The following is a 19,174-nucleotide window of genomic DNA, read 5'->3' on the forward strand; positions in this document are numbered from 1 at the left end:
GGGGAAAGAAAGCACTGCTCAGCCCGCTGTGCTTGCTAAATGTGTTTTTTATTGCTCAAAATCCAATAAATCCGATAAGGTGAAGGAGGTTAATGCAAATGGGGTGTGTGGGCAGGCAGCCAGGCCCAGTGCAGTGCCTGGAGGTGACCGTGTCTGCCCCAGGAGCTGGGCACGTGGGGACTCCTTCCCTCCATGGTTGGCTTCCATTGGAGATGACTTTGAGTCTAAATTGCAGCGTGCAAAATGAAGCTTTACTTTGGAGAGATTAAATCTGAGATGGTTGTAAGGAGTTTTCCTTCTGAGAAAATCCAATCTTCTGACAGTAAGCCCCACTTGAAGGAGCTCAGGCTGACAGCTGGAGTCAGATGAGGGCTACAGGTGTGGCTCAGAGGCCTCACAGCCGTTTGGGGCTTTTGTACCCCTGGCAGCAGCAAGCTCCCAGCTTGCCCATCTCTCTGCCCTTGCAGGGACAGAATTCCACGTGTGATACCCACAGCTCTGGGCAGATGCTTAGCTGGGACAAATGCCTACACAGGTGCTCATTGAGCTGCCCAAAGCACAACCGAAAACGTCAAGCAAATCTTCTCTGTTGTGATTTTGTTTCTGCCTCCTTGCAGGGGATGCTGTGTGCCGTATCACGGTCCTCTGGCTGTGATTGCAGCTCGGGGCTGCACCTGTGGAGGAGCATTTGGTGGCTGCCGGGGAAAGCTTCCAATCTGCACCCCAACCAACCCCACAAAAAGTTAGTCGGGCAGAAGCACAGCCGGAGCTGCAATGATTGCGGAGGGGGGGAGAGCGTGGAACCGCTGCAGTGCCTCCCAAAGCCCGGAGGCTGCTGGAATCCCATGTGCGCCGGCGATGGCAGTCACGCCGCTGCTCGCGCCTCTCTGCGCGCTGACGCTCGCGTGCCGCTGCCGGGAGCTGCAGTCAGCCCGAGGGGAGCGGCGGCACCGGAGGGAGCGCCGTGAAGGAACTTTTGGCCGCGAGCCGACTCCGGGCAGCAGAACGGAGGGCTGAGCTCTGCCAGCAGCTGCACGCTCCGCCAGGGCGAGGCGGCGGCTAGCGGCGGCTCGCGGCGATCCCAACCCGACTCAGCCCGGAACAGCCTCGGGACGCGGAGCGGCAGCCCGGCACCATGAACCAGACGGCGACGGTGTCCCACCACCAGGTGCAGTGCCATTCCTCCAGAGCCGCTAAGGTAAGGCCGGACCGGGAGGGGTGGAGGGCTCAGGGCGAGGAGAAAGTTCTCCCCGCTCTGCGGTTGGGCGGCTGAGGGGCAGCGGCTGCTCCATCTCTATCTCCTGTCCGCGCGCGAAGTTTGCCCGAAGGAGCTGAGGGCTGCAGCCTTCCCAGCAGCGGTGCTCGGGGTAAAGGTTGTTGTTTAAGGGTCCTGATGGGGGTGGAGTGGCCTTAGGCGGACAGAACGGACCGAGTTGTCACCGGGATAGTGGGCAGGATGGTCTCTCCTCTCTGCCTCTTGCCCCGTGCCCGGCATCCTGCCTTGCGTCGATCGGAAGGTGCTTCTGAGCGTCCGTGCTGCTCTCTGTAACGTGAAATGAAATCCCTAAACAGATTTGTATTCACTGAAAACCGTCGCTGTAGAGTTAAGTGCTTTGTTAGTTTTTATTTTCTGGAAATAGCCTGATAACACAGCGACCCTGCATTTGATGATCGATTTCTAGCTGTAAAAATGTAACATAGAGAAACCTTGTGTTTTTAATTTTGTTTCCATAAAATGATGTGAAAGGCTGAGAAGTTTCCCTAAAGCTCTGGGGGGCTGCATGGTTTCAGGGCGCTGGTCCTGTCATGCTGTTGGAGCAAGCAGGCTGTCAGCAGAGCATTATCCAGTTGGGAGCAGATATTGTGAGGAAAGAAGGGATTAGAGGTGTAAAGCTGCTGTTGGCACCGTTGTTTCCATATAGGCTGTTTGGCAGTCCATGGCATATGATTAGTAATGAAGGATGCTGTAGGCTTGTGGAAGGAGTGGGATTGAACTGTGGTTCTAATGACCTCTTGGTAACACATAATCTTATCCATCATACCATAAACAGCCAGTTATTTCATGCTGAAATGTGCAAGGTCATTGGGAGTGATGAATTGCTGTTGCCCTGGCCCACTTCAAAGACTCAACATATTTAATGTTACATTGCTTCATCCTCTGTGGATCTGTCCCTGGAAGTATGGGGACCCATGTGAAGTGGTCGTGCTCTGGGCAGCATTCCTCTCCTATGCTTGCTGCAGCCAATGCTAATTTTTCACTGGCAGTAACATTTATTAAATTCACTTGACAGGACTTCTAAGGCAAAGCAACAACAAACAGCAACAGTGAATATCAATATACCATTAAGAAAAAGAACAACAACAAAAAACACAACTCAGACAAGTCAATAGTCTTCAAAAAGGGAGAACATGAATCAGAGCCTCTGAGACACGAGTCCATTTTACAACCAGCATGGTAATATTGATACCATTAGAAAACCATCTCATTTTTCTGCTCTTAATTCAATGTGTCAGGTGTAAAATGTGCTTGATGAATAGTTTCAAGTGCTTTCATGCTAAGTAGGTAGCTATTGCCGGAGAAAGTCTGTATGATGGGTAGGAGCTGCCCCATGGTAATGAGGGCATCACGTTGGAAATTATTTCTAAACTATGTTATTAGTGACCAGACAGATAGAAATTACATATTAATTGTATCTTGCCAAAAAGCAGCACTGATTCCAGAAATTATGAAAATGAAAGAAAAAAAGGTTACATAAAAACTTCACACCTACTGGAATGAGATTTTTTTTCCCCTTTTTGTTATGATTTATGTTTCTCTCCAAACAGAAACGAATGGCATCTCAGCTCCTGTGTATTATGATTAATGTAACTTCGTTTCACAGTATTTGTTGGAACTTTTGAGCCATCCCACAAAAGCAGTGGGGTACTTGCCCAGGATGTGGGCACATGTAGACGCTCTTCTCTCATCTGTGCTGACTGAGGGGAACTGCTTCTGCATCCCAGAGCCCAGGGATGGGCTGTGCTGCATCCAGAGTAGTTGTAGTCATACACCGATGAGCTGACAAAGGAAATCCAATGTAGCCCAGGGCAAAAAAGCAGCTCAAAGATGCAAAATCTCCTAAAGCTGCCTCTTACCTCTGAGCCTTTTTGCAGCAGAAAGGGCCTCATCTCTTACCACCTGGCTGGCACTACTGTGAGTAGTGATCCTTTACTCTGAGAGCTGTAACAAAAACTGTTAGGGTCTGGATGGAAACACTAAACACCCGCCTCACTGCTGTATGGCTGCAGTCTAGAGTCCCCTAGGCAATGAACATGGCTTTATTCTGTATGCTCTCAGTTCCCTGTATCAATGCTGTGAGCAGTTTAGGAGCATCACGCTGTTGCTGAGCACACTGATATTGTACAGATGGCCAAATGGTTGATTGATTGCTTTTTGCCACAGAGGAAATGTCGGTTAAAGGATAATTTGCCTTGTTGGAGGGAAAAAAAGAAAGAAGTAACCAAAACCGGGAAAGAATTCTTAGCATTAAAAACTCTTTCAAATCAATCATTTGCACAGAAATTATGGGTATGGCAGAAGAGAAATACTTCTGCCTTGCTTTTAACGCAGTCAGGGCTATGATTTGCACTTAACAACAAGAACAAGAAGAGTTAAGTAGATATTTCTGCGGTTTTCCCCATCTCAAATAGTAAAACATTCTCTACCAGCTCATGGCTCTCTGCCTTTATCCACCTCATATCGATCTGGCTGCGAGCTGGATCATGGCAGGAGTTAGTAATTGGCATCTCAGAAGCACGTAATTACTGTGTAATATAATATGTATGTTATACCCTTTTACTCTCCCTTCTTTGCCTTCCTTTCACTTTTATTTATTCATTAGCTTTTAGATTGTAAACTATAAAAGGCAAATGCAGATTTGCCCTTAGCAGAAATTCTGCAGCAGCATTCAGTAGCATCTGGGGGACGTTATCAGGAAATTTACATTTTGGATATGTCATAGTCATGTTTTAACAGTAATGAATGAACAGTGCTGTACTGACACTTTCCCTATTGATAGTTAGCACTTATTTAAAAGAGAATAGCATTTCAGTAATGCTTTTCATGTTGAGATGTCAGGAAACTTCGTGTCTGTATGACCACAGGGTGTGTATGAAAGAGACAGTGTGCATGTGTGGGAATGGTTCAGGTCTGTCAGCTTTTTGGGAAATAAATCCCCCAAAATGAGAACAGTTTGAAATCCGTTACATCAAAACTGAGTCACTAACAGATAATCTCAGCAAACATACAATTATACATTATCCAGGATAATGTATAACAAAGGGCACAAGGGATATTGTCGGGATGGAAGTTGATGGCAGCTTAATAATATATAAGAAAGCGATACTTTAAAAAGTAATGGACGAGAACATTGCCGTGCCAGGTGGTACCAGCTTGTGCCCAGCTGCTGGGAGCGTCTGTCTCAAAATCCAGCTGCAGAAGAAAGTAAATATTTCTGTTTTTGTAAGTGTTAGGTGTGTGCCCTTGTGATTATCTTGTTCCTCAGAATCTCCCTGGAAGTATGTAGCAAGCAGTTAGGGGACACCAATGGTGGAACTTGATAAAGGTGCTCCAGGCACCTTTATGAATCCTTTTTCATTAAAACATCTTGGGCTCCTCTGCATCCATATCCAGTGAAATGGTTTTGATTGAATTTGGGTTGAGAGGAGGCACTGGTGTGTTTTAATTGTATTTTGCCAGCTGCAGACCTGCTGACAGGTTGTTTGTTGGCTGTTCCTTGCATGTATCAATGGTTAATAGACTTTTCAAAACATTTTACTTTTAATGTCCTTCTCCTTTTGTAAAAACTTAAAATCAGTTAGAGAAGAGCTGTTTGGTACTCACATATATTGAAGTATTTATGTATACTGATTCTGTGCTGTAGATTTTATGCGTGTATTATATAGTCACACACATGCATGCCATGGTATTCTAATACATATGCAATTTTTAGCTTCTAACTTAACGACAATGCTGGGACCTGAGTGAAGGCACTCATTCTAAAAGTAATACACACAAAAGCACATGAATGCTACAATAAATTGTATTTAATAATAGGTCAGTACTTTCATGGGTTGTAATCATATAATAATTTTCCTACCATAAATCATTACCTTAGAAATACAGCATTAAGTCTGATTCTCTCAAGAGCCACTTAAGATATGGTGTCCTTTCAGGAAAGTGTCATCTATCACTCACAGCCCCAAATCACAGGGAAATTCAGCTTTCTCATTCTTTAGTCCAAAACTGTTCTACTATAAACATGTAAAGATAATTCTGCATTTACCTTGTTCAGTATTTTGTTCTTAAATTGAGCATGATATGATTTGCATGTTGTCTTCCAACTAAATATGTTTGTAGTAACAGAAACTGAAATAATAAGTTTGCTGGGGAAGTGATGTTCATAGTCATACAACTTTTTCCGCATACAAAAGTTATCTTGGTATTCTTGGCCCAAATGTAGCTACCTGTGTAGTAGTGGTTTAACACTGTGAGAGGCAGTGGCGATATCAACATTAAGTTCTTATTATCTTCAAAATAATAAATTGTTTTAAAGTTCTTCTGTAATGTTTTAGTTGATGTAGCTTATAAAAATTACTATTCCAGTAATAACAGTATGCCCATTGCTTCTTGTGAAAGCTGAGCTGCCTTTGTGTGTAAATGATGTCAGATACAGTAACTCAGTGACATTTCTGCTCATGTATTTCTACATATTTTTATGTTAACAAGATTGCAGATAAATGAAAATGAAGGCTGTTTGGTTAACAGGAACATGCATTGCTCCTGTGATTTACAGCAGTAGACGTGGAGGTGCCTAATAGCTTGCTAAGCATGGACAAATTGATGCTATTATATTAAAGGATAGCGTTTAGGTTACTTTATTTTTCTGCAGCTTCAGAATTTGATATCATGTGCTGTACGATTCCACAACCAAAGCCTGTTAAGCTGAAGGGAAAGTCTCTATGTCAGATGTCACTGCTGGGGGCTGAGTCCCCCTGTGCTGGGGGAAATGGCAACAGGTGACCTGACCCCTTGGTGTGCTCTGCACACCCAAACCACAAAGAAGCTTTGTTTAAATGTTGTTGGTTTATCAACCTTATTTATGCACTAAGACCTGTGGTTTCAGCAATATAAGGCAAGCATCAGTCCCCCAGCTAATTTTTCTCTGGGCCTTAGAGATGAACAGCAGGTTTATATTCTGAAATAAACTTTCTTCTTTTGTGAAATCAATTGCTTAGGCAGGAGAATCCCTGACTTCCCAATTAAGCTATATATCTAAAAGAAATCACTTATTTTCTTCCCTTAAGAGCACTGAACACTTAACTCAGCTTGAAGGCCACATCTGTCTGTCAGTGCAGGATTAATGCCACAAACATTTTTCTTCACGTTTGCTGTGGAGGTGACCTGCAGAAGTGAGCATCGCTTTAAAAAATAGCTTTTACAGATCCTCGAGTGAGAACCAAGCCCTACCACTGATTTTCCTGACTTTCATTTTTTTAAATATATGTATATACATACATTTATGTAGCTAAAGGATGGAGTTTGGGCAGGGGCTGGGGAATTGCAGAGAAGAGATACACTGAAGCCCACCCAGCATGAGCTGCTGAGCAGCAGGACAAGCAGTGTATCAAATCTCTGTCCTAACCTTGCTTCTCCACAAGGGTGGAAGGAAATGGCAGAGCATCATCTCCTACTGGGACATATTGGTTTCTGCTGCTTGCAAGGATCCTTTTTCCCCTCTCCTGCTAATCTGAACCCATAAAAGCATCTTAGCAGCACTGCAGCAATTGATTAAAAGTTTTCCTGCTGCAATTTATGCATATGTCAATAATCACTTAGTTGACCTTTTCGGTACAGGACTCAGTGTCTAATGGGTGAAGGTGAAAACTGGGACCTGGGGCAGACTCATGTACTGTGTTACCGCTGATGCTAGGAGTGTTCAGCCAGGAAGAGATTAAGCTCCTATTCATTTGAGTTTTCCCATGGAATTAAAGCAAACTGCCATTTAACTGTTTCCCTTCTGGAGGTGGAGGGAAGCTTTCTGCAAATATTTGTAGGTTGTTTGCATAAGAGAGATGCAAGCATCATGCTGGATGAGGTTCTGAGCACCTGATTGAGCTGCAGGTGTCCCTGCTCATTGCAGGGGAGTTGGAACAGATGGCTTTTAAGGGTCTCTTCCAACTCCAGCAATTCCAAGTGAACAACTGTGGCCTTAGTCAGGTCAGGCTGGAAGAGTCAGACTGTAGCTTTGTCCCTGTGCTGCTCTGTAGAGCTATGGGTGGAGGGGAAGGAAGAAAAATGGAAAGGATGACAAGTGCTACAAAAATACTGAGTCAGTCGTAACAAGAAGAGGAAGAAAAGTGAATGGAAGCACTCCAAAGACCGTAGAGGTGTGCTTGCTGATGGCATGTGTCTGACTCCTACTTGAGCTGTCTTCATCACACAAGTGTTAGACTCAGTTTGCTCTTTGCTTTCAACTTGGAGACAACAGGACTGTCCACACAGTAAATATTTCTCCCTGATTTTTCAGACAAAGGTATCTGACTTCTGGAGGTCACTATAATCAAGGATTTATCTGTTAAAGCCCAAAGAGATGGTACTGATGACTCTTTTTTTCCCCATGATAACTTTTGAGCTGTGAATTCTTCACACTTGTCTTCAGAAAGATTTCAGTTTGCATTCACAAGCACCTTTTTTTTTTGTATAGGTTTGGTCTGGAGTTTGAAAAATCTCAGCTTTAAAATTCAACAGCTGTAATGTGTTTTCTGGGAGCGTTAATGTCTCTGAAACTCGATTATGCAAATATTTGCAGAGGGCAAACAAAAGCTCAGTGAAAACAAATCCATAAAATAATTAAGGAAATACTGGTGTTTTTCTGTTTTTATAGTATTTGATCCTCTCTAAATGTTTCCTGACTTCTGCATCTGAAATGAGGTCACATTTACTGAAGAAGTCCATCAAGCAGCTAATGCCTTTTTCAGATACAAACACTTTGGCAATATTTCATAATTCTGAAAACCTTGCCAGCATGCTGTAATGACACTGAGCACTGTTCAAGACTCTTAAGAAATGAGGAAAATCATTTTTAGATAGTTGTTTCATTTAGGTTCCTTGGTTATCAGTGTGCTGCTGTGATTTTCAACACCCAGTGGTTGGTGGTCATACTGGGGAAGGTACACATCTCATTTAATTATAACCAAGCTGCATTGATTTCTCTATTTTGGTAATGATCTTGGAACTGTAGGTGAAGAATTTCACCCAGAGGTGCCAAATCAGGGCACGGGGCAGTTTGGGCCTGCTTTGTGCTGTTTGATGGTTTTGGAAGTCCTTGACTTGGCCGTGTGTACCTGGAACACCTCAAATTGTTGTACGAGACTGGAGTTGCGTGAAGTAAATGTGTCTGCAATTGCAGGCAAAGTGTTCAGAATAAGCATTCTGTGTCAGACTGCTTGCTGAAGTAACTCTGCTGATGCTGCAAGAGAGCTAGGCCAATCAAGAATTTGGGTCACCCTACCTAAGAAGATTCCTGTAATTAAAACCACTTTTATGGAACATATCAACCTTTGTATTTGGAATATTCGATAAGGCTTTTAAGTTTCAAGTAATCTATCTCCTTTTCCCCTGAAAAATATTTTTTTTAATCTCCAAAGCTATAATGATTGAAAATGATTTAGCATCAAATTCTGATACAGAAAAAAGTCCTCACTGCAGGATTTTCAAAAGCAGACTCCTCAGGTTGAGAAAGATTGACAAAAATGCATTTTTTCTGTATGTATGTCACCCTCTAAGTACTCTGAGTTCAAAATAAAGCTGGCATGGGTTACATCCGATAGAAACAAAAATGAGTTTGAGTGAAAAAATCATTTGAGTCTCAAGATTTTTACGTTTCTTTTTTAAACTGTAATCAAAGAAAGTGCTGTATGCTCCCATTTGATGAATGTTGCCCATACTGCAGAAAAAAATGCATTGCAAGGCTTTGGAAAATTGCCCTCAACTGATACAGAGATTTTTGGACAGAATTTTATTTTTAAGCTGCAGTATTTTGGAAAACACCGACGATTCTCAATCATTGCTCTTGCTCAGCTCAATTATTTTTTGGAGAGTGCTGCAATGTGCTCATTGTTTTCTACTATTTATTCTATCTTGTTTCTGTGGATAAAATAGGCATGTGTATCTGTAACCTGGCGGATCAGTTCTCAATAATATCGAAGTTTAGAGCGATGGAGGGAAATTAGTAGCATTACAGTTTAGCACAAATTTTAGTTTCTTTTTAATATCTTCTTCTAGTGACTGCCTGTGTGACCACATTCACACAACTTGCATTTACATTTTAACATTTTAAAATGATGCGTAGAATAGCTATCAGTATAGCTTGTAGTATGTGATAATGTGAGAGTTCTCCAGGGTAGTGCTGTGAATGTTTGATAGTCTCATAATGTCACAACTTAAATTATTGAATAGCTACAATCCTGCTGCAAAAAGTGCAGTGTAGATTAACAGATGTAAAAGAAAACATGTTCCAAATGAAGTAGCTGAGTAAATATGTCTTTTAAGGGTTTGATATAGTAGCTAAGTTTCTGTAAACAAGCGATAAAATATCTTAGAGGAAATATCCCAGAAAAGTTGCATATTGGAACATTGAAAGATAAATGCAAACTGTAAATAAAGGGATGGGAAAGGCTGGCTGTTACTTGAATGTAGTGTGTAGATTCTCTTGGCTTCGTGTCTAATGAAGTTACTACTGAACAGTAATGAACATCCCCTCTGACATGGAGAGCTGTGTTGCATATGGTGGTCATTACAAGATGGATACAAGCTACTTCTTCCATCGAAGACTTCTAATGGAAATGTTTCTGTTGATGTTTGGTAACAGTAAAATGTTGAGATGCTGTAGGTCATTAATCAATTATAAGCACTCAATGCATTACGGAGTGAGTGCTTTATGAGTGAGGCCAGTCCTGCAAGGTGTTGTCACTGTACACCAAGCACACTGCTTTCTTTTTTCTTCATTGTTGTCTCCAATATTTGAGTTTCCAAGAAAATATCCAGAGTGGGGCTGATTGTCCTCTACCTCTGGGCCTAAAGCTGTCAAATATATGTTCGTAAGCCAAAAGATTTGTGGAAGCATCAAAGTTCTTGTCTGCCGGCTAGTGGTTAAATGCCATTGTTAATGGCTGGAAGCTTTCAAAATGTAACTGAAGTAGAGCCGTGTCAAAAAATGAACCCTTATTTACTTCACAGAGTAGAGAAATGTGACAATTCAAATTACTGGCAATGGCAGCAGGGTTGTCAATAAGATCCAGTCCCAGGATCCTGCTTTACTTTGTGCTAACTTTTCTCAATTGTATTTTTCATTCAACTTCAAGCTGAGGACTCTCATGTAGATCAAAAGGTAGTGGTAATGAGCTGAGCTGATGAAACTTTCAAAAGAAAAGGGTAGGAAAAAGATAAAACAGCGTAACTGCTTTCAGTGAGGGGTTTTACTTGAAAATATTAAATTTTGGTTTCTTGGTGTTTTCTCAGTATGACTTTTGAAAATATACTGCAAATGAAAATGCAAGAAAATGAAGATAGTAAGATGTACTGAAACCATACTATTAACTCTTCTAAATTAATTACTTTTTAACATAACTAATTCACTTTTCATGAGTTATGGAGAACACTGATGGCTATGAAAGCTGTATAATAGACCGGCTTTATATGGTTAATAACCTAATCCCAAAGTCAAATGGTCAAATTTCATACTCTTCGGAAGTATCCTTGCATGTGGTTTCCTGACTCAAGTCCTGCAACATTTAGAATTTTCCTTAGGTGACAATTAACGTTTCCAAAGAACACCTTAAGAAATAGTCAAGTTCTTGCCATGTGCCAACAGCATGAACAGTTAGGAGCAATTAATTCTCTTTGACAGTGGGCATCAAGGCAAAGAAACTGATGTCTCGCTGAAGGCTGCAAAGGAGCTAGTGCTAAAGATGAGAAGACTTTGAGGATTTCTATTTAATTTCAGTGCAATTGAAATACAACAGCTGATATAGAATATTTAGGAGGTAAGGCACTGACAACATTTTGTTTAAACCCTAAGGAAAAGCGGTATCAGAAGATAGAAACTCCACAAAATGAAGGATAGCCTCATGTCACCCCTTCCTTCCCCACTGAATGACAGCTCTCTAGTCATCAGAGACTCATCAGCTGTCTCATCTGGGTGGAGAGCATTTTATTCCTTAGCAGAATTCCTCATTTGTACTAATTATCTGCTTTGTGTGTAAATAATCACTTTGCGCCCTTACGCTGTATGTCTGGCTTAACAGGCTCTTTGCTCATGATAAGGGAAGAAGCATTGCACATCTTTGTGATCAGGTCAAACCCCCATCTTGTTCATTTTTAAGGCCAGTATCAAAAGTCTCTTTTTTTTTTTTTTAAGATAACAGAGTAACTGGACAAGTGAGCTCTGCATTCCCATATTAAAATACATTTATGCGGTTTAAGTGAGGTAACTGTCTCTAAAATAAATCATACCTGAACTGGACAGGCCAGAGGTGGGAAAAATATATCACCCTCCTCCTCAAAACCTGAATGGTTTTCAAAACTTCACCTAGAATTGAGTGTGTTGCCAAATTTTCAGGTGAGCCGTGGGTCAGCTTTAAGCTCTCAGGTAAAGCATAGTGCTCATGCATTTTTCCCCAGTTCTCATTACCCAAATTATTAGCAGCTGAGTCCCTTTTTTTTATCTGGTGCAGCAAAAGTGCAGCTTTTATTTTGTACAAGCAAAGGAAGCTGTAGCTGGGTTTCCTCCAGCTCATGTGTCTCAGTGAGAACTCTGCTGGGCTGTGGTGGGTGGGCAGTGCTTGTGCATGGGAGAAGTCAAAACAAATGTCTTTTGAGGTTACTTTTCATTACTACTATGTGAAACTTGCATATAAGCATTATGCTTTAAAATTACCACTTCTACTCTAGTTTCCTATATGAATTTATTTCTGGTCTTCATCAGTAGCGGTTTTGGCAATCCAAATGAATTTTGGGAATCAGATTATTTCACGTAATGTTCCTAGGTAACTTTAATGGATTTTTCAAAAACAATATCCTAATGAATAATGTTTAGCATTTTTTGAGCAAAATATTATCTTTTTTTTTTTTTTTTTTTTTTTTTTTTTTTTTTTTTTTTTAGTGTTTCAGCCAGGTTTTGTATTATTTGCATTCACCTGTTCTGAAGAGAGAATATGATCAGAAATAAGGAGGAAGTAAGTTCTATATATAAAGTATAATAGTGGAGGGGATGGGGAGCAAAGGAGAGATTAAAAAAGTAAGCAAGAAATCAAATGAAAATTTTCCCTATCCAACCACATTTGATTGATTTGCTTGTCTTCCAGTGACAAATGCCACAGAGTTGGAAAATCTGTCAGGCGAGGTCTCCACTGGAAGAGTTTGAATTATGTTTATTAATAATGTAGTTTTATATTTAGTGTCGACTTAAAAAGATTTTGCACTTCTTCCCCTAAAGGCAAGATATGATCCAAGTTGCATGATGAAATGAAAGGTGTTGTTCAGTATAATCAACGTGTGCCATGCAATCTTATTAAGTGACTTTTGGGCCTATTGGATACATCATCTCTCTGCAGAATACTGAACGTGCTGGAGGAATACAAAACTTCTGTAATGCATGCTATAGTAGCATGCTGATAAAATATGGGTCTTTAAGCTCATTAACATAACACAAAACAGTGAGTGAATTTATGGTTTTGTGTGTGACAACTCCCACTGATTTCTTCTCCTTAATCACATTTAACTAGGTGGCTCTTGGGTGATGAAGATCAGTAGTTTGACAGGTGGGACAGTCTTAATGTTCTCTGGGTGAGGTCTGCTCTGGAGGTTGCCCAGGGCTGGAAGTTAGGTCTTCTGCAGCTAAACCTAAAGTGGTGCTCGTGTGGGCAGGGAGCAATAGAGCTGATGGCCCTCTGCAGGACTCCTGGCTTCTGAGGAGGAAAAGGCTGGCATGAAGGCTGGGGTGGTGATGGGACTGGGCTGGAGGTACAAACTGTGGGAAGGAGAACCACTGGACTTGAATGCCATGTCATGTATTGTTAAACAGGAAGTTTGCAAAAGCCTTTCTAAAATGGATGCTTATATTAAAAAATAGAAGTTGCTATTCTGATGAGCTGTTTTGAAAAACAGAAGAGAAATTCATGAGGGGAAAAATGAAGGAGATCTTGCCCTTTTTTATATTAATATTTCAGTTAAATATTTATAAATAGAAGCTTCTAAGTTGTACTTTGAAGCCAGATTGTTTCATAGATATGTGTTACAACAGCCAAACATTTTAACATCCTAAATCCTTTAAATAGGTCTGACAGTTCATAAGCAAAATAAAGTTTGTACATCAGATCTGTCTTTGACATGCAGCAAGCATTTCCTTGATAATTTGGGTTATTTAAACTTTCTACAATGCAAATTCTAGAATGCAGTCTCACAGAAGGCTAAATTAGCTTGAAAAACAGAGGTCATATCAAAGCTGGCGTACAGCTGTAGCTTGCTGTTTTCAGCTTTTTGTTGTTGCTAAATAAAAAATCTGCAGAAATGAAAAGTCCTTCAGCTCAGGAATGCTTACAGTAGAAACTGATTTGAGAATTCTTTCAGTTGTGGCAATAATAGATGCTTTTCCTTCCTTTTCTCTCCTTCCCTTTCTTCCTTCCTAGGTTGTTGGCTGGGGTATGAAGCAGCCATAGCTATTGCAAGTGAAGAGTCAGGGAGTTCATCTGTGGTACGACTTCTCTGATAGAGCGCTTGCAAAAAATATATATATTTAAAAAAAAAAAAAAAAAAGATCCAAGCTTTTACACTGTGTATGAGGATGTACTATTCCACTGGGTTCTACTATGCCTGTTCTCCACAGATCAAGATTTGAAAAAATGCTGGGCTAACTTATCTCAGAGGCTATAAAGTCCAAAGAGTAAGCACTATCTCCCATGGAGATTTATTTAGATTTAAAGATATTTAAAAGGGGTGAGAAGAGTTCAACATAGATTTTTATGAAGAATTGTTTCAGAGTTCTTGCATGTTTTACATTGGGTCTTTTAGAACTGTAAGTTTTCTATTTTTGTCTAAAATTGAAATGGGTCTTTACATAGAAGTTGTTAATATAGATTCATGTATGTGAAAATCAAATGGTAGAGAATTTGTCTTGAATTTAAAGTGCATCTCATGATCCAGTTGAAAGGTTCGATATTGCATCCTTTAATATGATCATCAAGTTGATACAAACCAAGGGTAGAATGAGTAGCATTTGCTTCAGTAGCAATCCCACATTACTTCTCACTGCTAAGATTCAGAGTAGTGTGACACCAAAAACTAATGCTTCTCTGACTTGACTTAAGGGCAGGACTTGACTTAAAATGGGATGTAAATTGAGATATACTAAGAAAAGCACAGGGGATAAAAACATCATGTGTTTTGAGCATGGGTTATTCTGATAACTGTTCAAAGTAGGAGTTGTCTGTATACTTTACATTTTTGAAGACTTAGAGATTTAAAGGCTGTAAATATTTCATTTTTTGCTCTAAAATGAACAAGAAATCTCAAAGCTGGTTGTGTAACTCAGACATGACAGCCTGTTCCTCTGACTTAATGCCGTGGGGCATGAGGAGACATCGTAAAATCACAGAATCATAGAATGGCGTGGATTGAAAAGGACCACAATGATCATCTAGTTTCAACCCCCTTGCTATATGCAGGGTCACCAACCACCAGACCAGGCTGCCCAGAGCCACATCCAGTCTGGCCTTGAATGCCTCTTAAAAGTAAATACTCCTTCTTTTTCCATCTTCCTCATCTATTTGTTTGTTGGGTGAAAGTGGCAGCAGGAGACTTACAAGCTTTTCAGAAGTGGACCAGAAGAGTGTTGCAGTCAAAAACCACTCTGAAGCTTTAATACTGCCAGATATCTTCTAAAGGCAAGGCACTGCTCATGAATAGTCACCTCATTTCTTTAGATTCACTCCCATGACAGTCCTGAGGATATTTTTAGTTTTTCACTGGAAACTGGAGACTTCAGAAACTAGAAGCAATATTTTGTATTCCTCTGATGAAAATGGCGTAATTTTTCAGCTTCTGATCAGTATTTAACATTGGTATTAGATTGAGTCTATTTTTCTCCCTCATCTGGCTTTTTAAGATGGCGTGAGTAGTCTGTGGCATGAACAAGTGCTGATGTTCCTTCCAGCTGTATCTGCTTGAGCCCATCCAGCCCTTTGTGCAACCCTGCCTTGTCTCTGCCTGGCAAGTGTACAGGAAATGAATTGTTTTTTATTTTATTTTATTTTATTTTATTTTATTTTATTTTATTTTATTTTGAGAAACAAATGATGTTCAAAAGAAACTGAGCATCTGTGCACTGTGTTCTCTTCTGTAAAGGGGAAAAGTCATGTAAGTTAGTGTTGGAAAAGAAGGAATTGCCTACACTGTGTAGCTCTGCATAAGTATGTGCATTGCAATTCAGATAGTTGGAATATTTCATCAGAAATAGCAAAAATTTTCAACAGCAACAGGATTTGTACAGAAGCAGATAATGCAGGCACGGCTGTAAGGGGCATATTGGGCAGTACTCAGCAGCTGTCCAGGGAGGCAAAACTGAAGGTGAGTTTTTCAAGCAGATTAATAATGGCATATATATAATCTTTAATAAGCCTTTAATTACAAAGATGCCTAATTTTGCCTACTGCAAAGCTGTGCTCTGGAATATCTGGAAGTCATGCTTATGCATGAGCAGCAGAGACAGGCAAATAGGATGAGCTGCAGGCAGACAGAGACTTCAGCACAAAAATCCCTCCAACAATGGAATACTTGCAAATAATGTATTACCTCTCCACGAGGAATTTGTGGTGGAATTAGCAACCAGGTCACCAAACTGAGTTTTTGTCCCAAGCTGGCCTGCTGCTTTAGAAGAGATATGTGGCTTGTGCCTTTGCCACCCCCGTGCTGCTCTGCAGAAGGCTGTCATTAGTGATTACAACTTTCATGTCTTTAATTACTGAGATGCTTTAATTCAATCTGATACAAAATGAATTTAAGGCTCTATGGATTCTTATTCCAGCTTTTTTTTTTTTTTTTTTTTTTTTGTTAACAGTTTCATAACAGAGAGTGAGATCTAGTTTACTGCGAACCTTCCAGAAGTTGGCAACTGTCAGGGGGTTTGGGCTCATTTTTGACCAAGGCAATTTGTCTTTATGGGAAACCACATGGAAATTTGAGGTTCTGGAGGAGTTTGCTATTAGTAATTTATTTCATGTGAGAAAGGAAAGCCCAGGATATAAATTTTTTCAGGTTACTGCTATTTTTTAGCCAAAGTCAGTGATTGCTTCTGCTTACAAGGGCCCTCCTAAATAGCTGTATCTACATGCTAAACAGCAAAGAAAATAGATGCAGAGAGGGAAATGATTTATGAAGATTGTAAGTGGATTGATGGTGAGGCCAGTAGTACCTCTGGACTGCACACACTACTTTTTCTCTTCTATCTCATCCAGTCCAAAGCTTTCACAGGCCTGCCTGTCCTTCTGCTTAGATGGGTGCAAGCAGTGCTGATGTTTATTATATGTAAATTGACATAAAAACAGGGAAGAAATGGCCCCTAACCCTGAGCAGATCATCATAAAAGACAAGAGGGACAGGACATGAGTATCCAGTGTCATTTGGGATAGTTTGGAGTTTCTGAATTATCCCTTTGGTTGGCAAAGTGCCTATAGGAGTTCCATGTCCTGTTGGGTCATCAGCTGGACGCCAACCTTGGGACCTCAAAGTGCAAAAAATGACCTTACATATGTTTAACTACTTTGTTCTCTCCGTGAATGTCCTATTAATGCAGAAGGAGGTGTTTGCAAGAAAACGGTTGTCACACAGTCATGTCATTCTCATAAAGGTTTAAGGAGCGATACAGTCTTTCAAGGTAGCTTTGTTGATGCTCACCTGGAACTGTCTGGCTAGGGAGATGGCATTAATTTATGTTCAGGATTGTAACGCATATAAACAAAAAGATTTTCCTAAATGCAGTTAAATGGCATCATCATGTAGGCTCACTAATGCGAAATAACAATCTGATTATCTTCCTTTTGTCTCGCAGCATTCATATTGATCTAACACAAAAGCAGGGGCCAGATAAAGAGCAGCAGTGAGTTAAGTATAACTCATCCTCTTAGTTAAGCATTTCAAGAACGAAGGAAGTGCTTATCTGGAGTCAGAGCTGCAACTGTCTGTAAATTGCTTAAAGTAATGCCCTTGGTACATTAGAAGCATGCATTTAATTTTGCTTAAAATATGGATGCTTAGCTTTGAAATGCAAAGAATGTTTCACAGCATAGAAATGATTATAGAACAGCACAACTAAAGATACTGACAATCATTATTTTGTTGTGCCCAACAATGATATTATGCTTTACACCCCTATTTCACCTGCCAGACAAAAGGGAGATGGTTGGGCTTGCTGGAAAATGCCAAGAAATCGATGTACAAATTAGTAAGGGTATTTTCCTTTAAAGGTCTTGCTTCAGGAGGGAAATCTAAGCTCCCTAGTGTACTTGAGAAGACTGAGAAATCAAAATTACCCATTGAGTGAGAGACTATTCAGAGGTAGTTAGAATATATTTGAAAAAAAGGGATTTTGCATGAACTCTTGCCATTCCTTTGGAGCTTGTGGGAAGAACTATTCAGCTCCTACCTGGAGTCTTGATTCTTCTGAGGTCCAGGTAGGTTGCTTTTCCTTAGTAAATGAGTGTTGAGGAAGGAAACACCTACAATTTCATTTTGCAGGGCTGAAACCCATTTTTGTACATGATGCGCCATGCTGGGTGTACTTCAGATGTGATGATCGTTCCCGGTGGTGACTCCCTGTGATGAGAGGCAGTGGGGTTTCTCTCTGCTGAGCCCCACGTTGCTCCTTGAACTGATCTGACTCTTTGGGCTCCCAGTTTGCCCCAGTCAAGCCATTTTCTTGCTTGCTGCATATTCCCAGGCTGACCAAAGTTGAAGGCCAAAGACAGGTATTATGTAAAGGAATGCTTTCAGGGAATCCTTTCATAACTGTGCACCACCAGAACCTGCTGTTTAATAACTAATCTGGTTAATCCATTTACGACGTGGTTATTCCCTGCATCTATATATCAGTGCCACATCAAGGTTGATGCAACACTCTCTAAAACTAGAACCTAAGCAAACTGGCTTGTGCTGTGCCTTTGTGTCACTGTCAGCACAAGCAGCAGGAAAAGCAGGAGAGTGAAAAATGTGCTCTGTGAACCTCCTGAGGTGAGATGAAGTGGGAAAAGAGGTGCCAGTCCTCAGGTGTAGATTTCTGCAGGGATCAGATGACAGCCTGTCACTACCATGTATTATAAATTGGTCTTGCGTATAAGTTAGCTGCAGTTTTCATTAGCTCCTGGCAAAAGCGTAATGTATAGCTTACCTTAATGATACCAATTAAGTAATACTTTTTTTTTTTTCTCAGCAGAAATTGGTGTTTTCATTGTTTTCATGCCATCATGGAGGAACAGTATGCAACATTACATATATGTCCATTTTCACTCTTTAACTTTGCTTTGATAGCACACCAGAACCTGCTAGGAAAGGAAATATAAATCTGTGCTGCAACATATAGTTAAATAGGATTTTTGAATATGTAAACTATAAATCTAGGTGGGAACAGGGAGTTCATTAGCTGCTTAAAAGTTGTTTTTATGAGACATTTAATAGACACTAACCATAGATGTTATCAGCAGATTGCACTCACTGCGTATCAGTGAGATTTAGGAAGGCTGAATAGAAGGAGTGTGTCTTTGGTTGACAAGGGCAGTGCTGCAGTGGAAGGGAAAGATGCAGTGTATGAAGAACTGCTGCCTACACAGCAGAGGGGACGATATTGTCAGCTAATGTAACCCAGAGCCTTTTCACAAAGGATGTCTGGTTTCTTGGCAGGTTGGCTGGTTGTTGTACTTTACAAGGCCTTTTCCATACAGCCGTCTGTTCCTGTCTGGGATGAATCAGCTTTGGCAGTGCTGGGAGGTAGACCTGCCTTGCTGATCTGTGGCAGGTGTTTGTATATTCCAAGAAGGGATGAATAAAATACCCCAGCTTGATTCTGCAGCCTTCATTATGACATCT

The 19,174-nt window shown here is 40.7% G+C and overlaps 1 protein-coding gene across 1 annotated transcript in view; it reads left to right on the forward strand.

Moving 5' to 3' along the window:
* Positions 1-1,136: 1,136 nt before the first annotated feature.
* DPP10 (dipeptidyl peptidase like 10) overlaps positions 1,137-19,174 on the forward strand; it is a 350,176-nt gene continuing 332,138 nt past the window's right edge. The window contains exon 1 of the mRNA XM_042877726.1: positions 1,137-1,198. The gene's annotated coding sequence lies outside the window, so the exon portion shown is untranslated. The remainder of the gene's footprint in view (positions 1,199-19,174) is intronic.

Source organism: Lagopus leucura, unplaced genomic scaffold (genome assembly GCF_019238085.1).
Source record: "Lagopus leucura isolate 7727_CA_CO unplaced genomic scaffold, USGS_WTPT01 Super-Scaffold_100019, whole genome shotgun sequence".
Classification (NCBI taxonomy): Eukaryota; Metazoa; Chordata; class Aves; order Galliformes; family Phasianidae; genus Lagopus; species Lagopus leucura.